This window comes from Clinocottus analis, unplaced genomic scaffold (assembly GCF_023055335.1).
Source record: "Clinocottus analis isolate CAN_PGR_092001 unplaced genomic scaffold, fCliAna1.0.p SCAF_1, whole genome shotgun sequence".
Taxonomy (NCBI): Eukaryota; Metazoa; Chordata; class Actinopteri; order Perciformes; family Cottidae; genus Clinocottus; species Clinocottus analis.
This window is the reverse complement of record NW_027175820.1, coordinates 12,229,352-12,236,216: the sequence shown is the minus strand read 5'-3', so window position 1 is coordinate 12,236,216 and position 6,865 is coordinate 12,229,352.

Here is a 6,865-nt window from a genome sequence, read left to right as displayed (position 1 = left end):
GAAACCGACCGCGCACACCGTCGTCAATGAATATAGTACCGCTTTGTGGACAGAAGAGAAACTGCCACCAGCAGAGGAAAGTTACGGGACATGTAAACACAAACACTACAGCACTGTCAAGCCTTTAAATATTGAACAGTTAAGAAAGAGTCGCCTGTTGTGTAGTGAACATGTTATATCGGTGACAGCCGTCCGGCTCGGTTTTAACACTCCGCTTTACAGTGAACAGCCTGCCGCGTCCGCACGCACGGCTTCACGCTGCTGAAATAAACAAAGAGGGGAGAAAGAAAAAGAAAAAACGTGATTTCAAACCTTCGAAGATGCTTTTAGGTCGTCTCAGAGTTGAGTTTTGACGAAGTTCGGGGTTGAATTTAACGCGGTTTCGCCGGTTCTTGGGTGAAGTCGAGCTCCGGCATCGCGCCACTCTCGTCTCGCGTGTCACTCCGCTTGTTTTGGGGAACGCGGCGCATCAAACAATCGCAAGACTGAAAGTTTGTCAGTCATCCACCCCGTTACAAAATGTGCGGACCCGTGTCAGCACAACACTTAAATAACTTTCTAAAAAGAATCTTGTAAAGCGAAACGCCCGCACAACAGTGCAGGACCAGGTCACTGACAGCGCGCTCCACTTTTAGGAATCGGCGATACAAACACAAGGTGAAGATATCAGGACAACATAGAGCATGGAAAAGTAGAGCAAACGTGTTCTTTACCTTGATGACCTGAGCCGAGGAGGAGATGTGTACGCGTCCTTTCCCGTGCGTAAACACCACTAGGCAAGGCAACACTTGTAGAAAATGACCACTGAGCTATGTGTTGAGCGAAAACTTAAGTCTGCTCACTCGGGGCCATGTGAGGGGATCCCGATTACTCTCTGTGAAGTTCAGCTGTCCAAAACTACAAGTACCTTTTGTTGTTTGCCTATCTGTTCTTTATCTCTCTCTCTCTCTCTCTCTCTCTCTCCTCTCTCTCTCTCTCTCTCTCTCTCTCTCTCTCTCTCTCTCTTCCTCCCTCCCTCCCTCCCTCTCTCTCTCTCTCTCTCTCTCTCTCTCTCTCTCTCTCTCTCTCTCTCTCTCTCTCTCTTTCCTCGCTCAGACAAGAGAAGACGATGGGTAGAGCGGCTGTCAATCTTGGCAATCAATGCGCGCAGCCATGTCGCAAGTATTCAAAGCATTTCCCGTCGTGCAACATCAGAAAGTGAGTGGCCACGGCATTGATCTGAGGAAGGCAAAGAGGCAGGACTCCCCCCTCCTCCTCCCAGACAAGAGACGCGCGCGCGAGAGAGAGAGAGAGAGAGAGAGAGAGAGAGAGAGAGAGAGAGAGAGAGAGAGAGAGAGAGAGAGAGAGAAGAGAGAGAGAGAGAGAGAGAGAGAGAGAGAGAGAGAGAGAGAGAGAGAGAGAGAGAGAGAGAGAGAGAGAGAGAGATTTGTGGCAAAATGCAAAGGAAGAAAGGGATGATGGTTGTAACTGCCGTAGTTTAGTCAGTTTAATCGGTTTACTTAAATGAACATTTCTTACAGGTGCAGCGAATGCAAAGTTAAGGATGACTGTTTTCCTTTATAGAGATGCAACATGTTTTCTTTTAGTGGCAGGGTCACACTTTTATTTATTTTGTTGCAGGACAAATAATGCACTGACCTTTCCAACTTCAGTAAAAATGTTTAAAAATGACGGATTATTTAGGGGAAATAGCCCAGCTAATGAGAGCATGTGAGAACCCCTGTGAGAGGAGTTCAGGGGCTTTAAGACGTGCGTGATATAACAACATAAATCAGCACCTAAGATATACATACAACTGTTCTCTTTCATAACTTTTGTATGTCAAAACATTTTGATACACACACTACGCAGTGGTCTCACAGCTTCTAAAATTTGCGAATTCATTTGCTAAGCTTTTCTAGAATTTAATGTTTAATATGATTGAAAGATTATCCAATAAAAAGTGCGTCCAACATATACGTTCCTCTGTTTTAATGCCGCTTATTTATCATAAGTTAAACAAACGATCACATTCAAAAGATTGGTACAAAATCATTCAAAAATACAATCCTCATGAAGGTGGCAATTTTCAGATGCATACAATTAAGATTAATATATTTTAAGAATAAAAATATATTCTTATGTAAAAACCAATATGTAATGTGGTGTAATGATACTAGTGAAATGGTTATTTTCCACATCTGAATTTAACTTTCATATATTGATGCATTTTATTTCTTACTTTTTTTGTATAAAATCCCCAAACGATTTTAACACATTAGATATAACTAAAATCCTAAATGTGTTGCATCAGTACGTTAATGTATACTCAGTTCATGTTATGTTTGACGGATTCAATTAATTTAAATAAATCCTGTTTGATCCGTTTGACATCTAAAATTAGAGCCAAAGTCCAGCGGCTGACCCAGGATCACTCGCCGAAACAGATGCTTTTACAATAAGACACTTATCTGCACTGAATGAGCACGCGTTTGAAATTATCAGCTGAGTTTGGAGGAGGCCCAATAATGTCAAACACACCAAATAAAGTACGATGGACGTTGAGAAATGAGAGAATGGTCAGAATAGAAAGGCATGAGACAGAGACAGCTGACCGAAAAAGTTGTAATCTAGAAATCATGAGCAGCATTTCATGACAAGTAAAGGGGGGGAAAAAGCCCAAAACACATTACAACACTCACTATAACTCCGATATTCAACATGTCGTGCGTGTCATTACAGCAGAATATCAGGGATCACACAATATAAAGAAGAAAGTTACTTACAAAGAGAGGAGACAGCAGGAGGAATTCTGATGTTAACTGCAGAGTCACATAGAGCTACAAGAGGGAGAAGCAGAGAAAGAGAGAGGGAGTGAGTGACAGAGAGAGAGAGAGAGAGAGAGAAAGAGAGAGAGAGAGAGAGAGAGAGAGAGAGAGAGAGAGAGAGAGAGAGAGAGAATTGGCCACACAACTCATCCACTACACCGTATCAGCTCAGACTCCCGTGCGCCTCACTCCCCCCTCCTTTTTTTTTTGTTCAAGGGGAAATAAAACGCACCACATCTCCATCAAGCAGCATCACACAATGTTCAATACGCCTGAATTCATTTCCTTTTAGCTTTAAGTTTTAATGTTTGTCTTTTTTTTTGCAGTGTGTGTGAGTGTGAGAAAGTGTGTTAATTTCCCCGCTGCAATTTTCTTGAGGGGGAAAAAGGAGAAAGAGAGAAAAGAAAAGACAGAAAGACCTTTCCGAAATAAACTTTTTTCCGTCTGCAGGGCTGCGGACACTTAGACACATGTGAAACCATAACACATGTCCCCTATTTGACCAACAAAAGAACTCAAACACAGTGAGGCACCTGAGCATGGGTACATTATGAATGCTCTTGCAACAGTCTAACCTTTCTATGCTTCAGGTCCATGCATGATGATTCATATGTGCTCTGTGTGGAGTGTCCTTAGGTGCGGACTTACCGCGACTGGAAAGCGTGTTTTACGTGGCTCATACGCCACCTTTTGGCCTCTGTGGGAAACGCAGGCAGAATCCTCCCGCCTGCAAACACCAGATGCCTGTATTAGAGACAAAACCAGAGAATTTGGATCACAACGCCCAGCCTATGACACAGGCTCGTTTTAAAGAGTGCATCTTAACAGGGAAATAATATCCTTTCAATACTTGAGCTGTCTACTTAAGGACTGGATTGCTGCTTTAAAAATGATGTTATTTGTGTCCTTAAAAAAATGCAAAAAAGGCATGACTCATTGTATTTGCCTATTGTGGGTTTTTACCACCAGGCTAACGTTGAAACATGATTACTTGTGGGTGCAGCTGCAGGTGCCAGCGGCTGCCAGATAGTTCTCAAAACACAAGTTTAGACAACTATTTCTATAGAGGTGACTGTAAGGGCTTCCTCTTTATAGCTCAGATGTAGAGTGCATGACGCCTGCATGCAGAGCTAAAGACAGTGCAACTTGTTGGGGGGTAAGGCAGACGCATTTGCATACCCTGCGAGTCTTTGATGCATCTTGAAATTCAAGTCTAGCCCATAAATATTTGAAAGGGAGAGTGCATAAAAATCAACATTTTTGTTACATTAAATTAACATGTGTTCTTCTCCTGTTCTGCATGGTTAATTAGAGAACACCATTCAGTCAGTGAGGGAGGATGGAGTGGGAGGAGGGGGTGGGGGACTGCTTTGATTACACTGCAGCCCGAGCAGGTTTCAAAGGTGTGCAGCTGATTCATGCTCAGAAATACAGTGATTTGTATTTGTAATAAGGATTTACAATCACCTACATTATAAAAGAAGAAGATTTTTAGAGTTCTACTTTAAACCTTTGTGCGTGACCTGACACCAATTCAGCTTTTATAAACTAGTAATAGATGTTTTTTTACCCACCAACACACTATGATGCCGTTATAGAGACATTATTTACGTGTCTATTGATGTATTTGGTCAATTCACTTAATTTTGTCATCTAAAATGATTAGAAAATTTGATCAACATAATATAGTTAAAACACTATGAATGCATATGATCTAAATTATTAAAATAATAAGAGTATTAAGCACAATAATTATGGAAAAAATAATAACAGCAGAGGGTGTAATAGAATAGTCAATTAACTGCATATAAACAGATAATATATGTTCAATAAAATTGTTTAATATTGTTCTTATCAAATACTGGTTAATCATGTCTTCGGTAGTTTTAAATCCAATTATGAACAGTTGTAAAGCTGCTGATCATGTGAACATACAATGCACTGTATGTCTTTGAATTGCTATTTATTAGCCTGTAAAATATAACTCAATGATATGAAAGATTGGCATATGTACATTACCCTATAAACATATTTATTATTATTAAACAAGTTTATTATTCATATATTCTTACTCAGCATGTGTGTTGATGTGTTTATTTGTTGTTGACTTACATAAATGTCCAAGTACACACCATTGTTTTTCACTTGTTTTACGTTATCAACATGTTTACAAGCATTTAGTTATTGCCGAACAGCAGCAGACCTCAGCTCAAGAGGCGATGAGGCTTGCGGGGAAAAGAACATTTCTGCAGCTCTGCTCATTAATGACAGCGAGCACAATAAGTGAGTTGCAGACATTTATGTTTCCAACGTGTTGATGGTGAACAGAAATAAAAGCTATCTGTTGATCTTGCTTTGTAAACAGTCACCCGGCGCTTGTTCAATTAAGCATCATACTAAAATTTGGTTTAGGTGCTCTGTAAAAAAGTGTAAATGTGTAACGTACAGCGAGGAGATCCTCAATGACAAGAAATGACACAACAAACTCTTCTGAACACCCTGACCTGCCATCAGTGAGACGGCTCTTGCCAATAGTCACAACCGCTGACACAAACCAACACAACTTAGTCATTATTGAATGCCAAATATATGCAATTAACTCTCACACTATTTGCATACATGCATATCGCCTCTCTCCCAATTGGACTTGCAAAGTGGGACGCTCTGTTCTCATTAGTTGACCCAAATCTCTTACTTGTAACTCTAGATTTCATCAAAGTTTAGTCAGGATCTAATATTTCCTTTCAAGTTAACAGAGAACCACTGATTAATCATGTTGAAATAAGGAGTGCAACATGCCAATTCTAATTATATACTTATCAGGGACACCATCATACAGCCTGTGCCAGCAGTACTACAAATATCAACTATGTAGCACTCATGAATATACACTCCAATCTGATTATGTATGGTACTGGATATGTGCTGTAGTTCTAAATACATTACCTGCTCTGGGTTTTTTAAGGCTCAATCAAGAATGTGGTCAGGTGAAAAGTGCCTCTTCTTGTTCATTTTGGTTCTGCAGCTATGTATTTCATCAAAACGCATCTCAAGGCATGGTCTCATCTGACTGTTATTACTGACACGTCTAACAAATAGAAATAAAAAATAGACTGAAGCATCACCGTGATGGTGCACTGTAGATAGATGCATGCGTCGCCTTTCCGTTTGAGTCGATGAACATAGTACATTTCACTTGGATCAGTGTGTGTGTGTGTCTGTGTGTGCACAAAGCTGCTAGATTAAAGAGGAGGCCCTGGGGCATTTGGTTCATTTACAAAGCAATTGCTTTTATGTACAAAAAGCCCAATTCACTGTAGGTATTGTAAAAGCCTTTCGTTTAAAGGACATGAGATTAATTCATTGTTTAATGTAACACAGCACTTTCTTAAAACACACTTAATCATTTATGTTAAAGGAATTGTGTTCTCTTACTGTTTCATATTTAGCAAGTAAACGTATTATTCAATATTTCATATTTTTACATTTGTTTCATCTCCCAAACCTTTGAAATCAAAGATTACACAAAGTCATTGTTTTAGTTACTGCAAGTGGTTTGGTCAATTTGGTGCAGAGTAACTGAACTGTAATCCAGCCTTCTCTCTATTCTTTTTATATCATGCACGCACGTTCGAAAGAATATTCAGTGATTCCTAACTCTTCAATTATTCAACAAATCACCATTCCATTTCTTACATATTAAAAAATGTACCGTGTGTGGAGTTTGAAAATGATAAAACAGCATAAAATACTATTTTGAAATCAAAGCACCTATTGCATCGGCTTCCTTGGTTTTATATTTGTACAATTGCACTACAATCTGGATCCCCATAGTGTCCAAAGGAGGAGCCGGCTGTGTTCCTACTGTAATCTAATCCTCAGACATTCACGGCAAGTAACAATAATATTTATGTGATGGAAATATGTATCACAGGGAATCGGTGCAGGATTTCTCCTTTCTCTTCCCCTATCAAGGGAAAAGTGTGAATATGTAACACACAGCAGTGTGCAGTGCGGTGAACAATATAGACCTGAGTACAAGGTCAGACTCCTCAGCA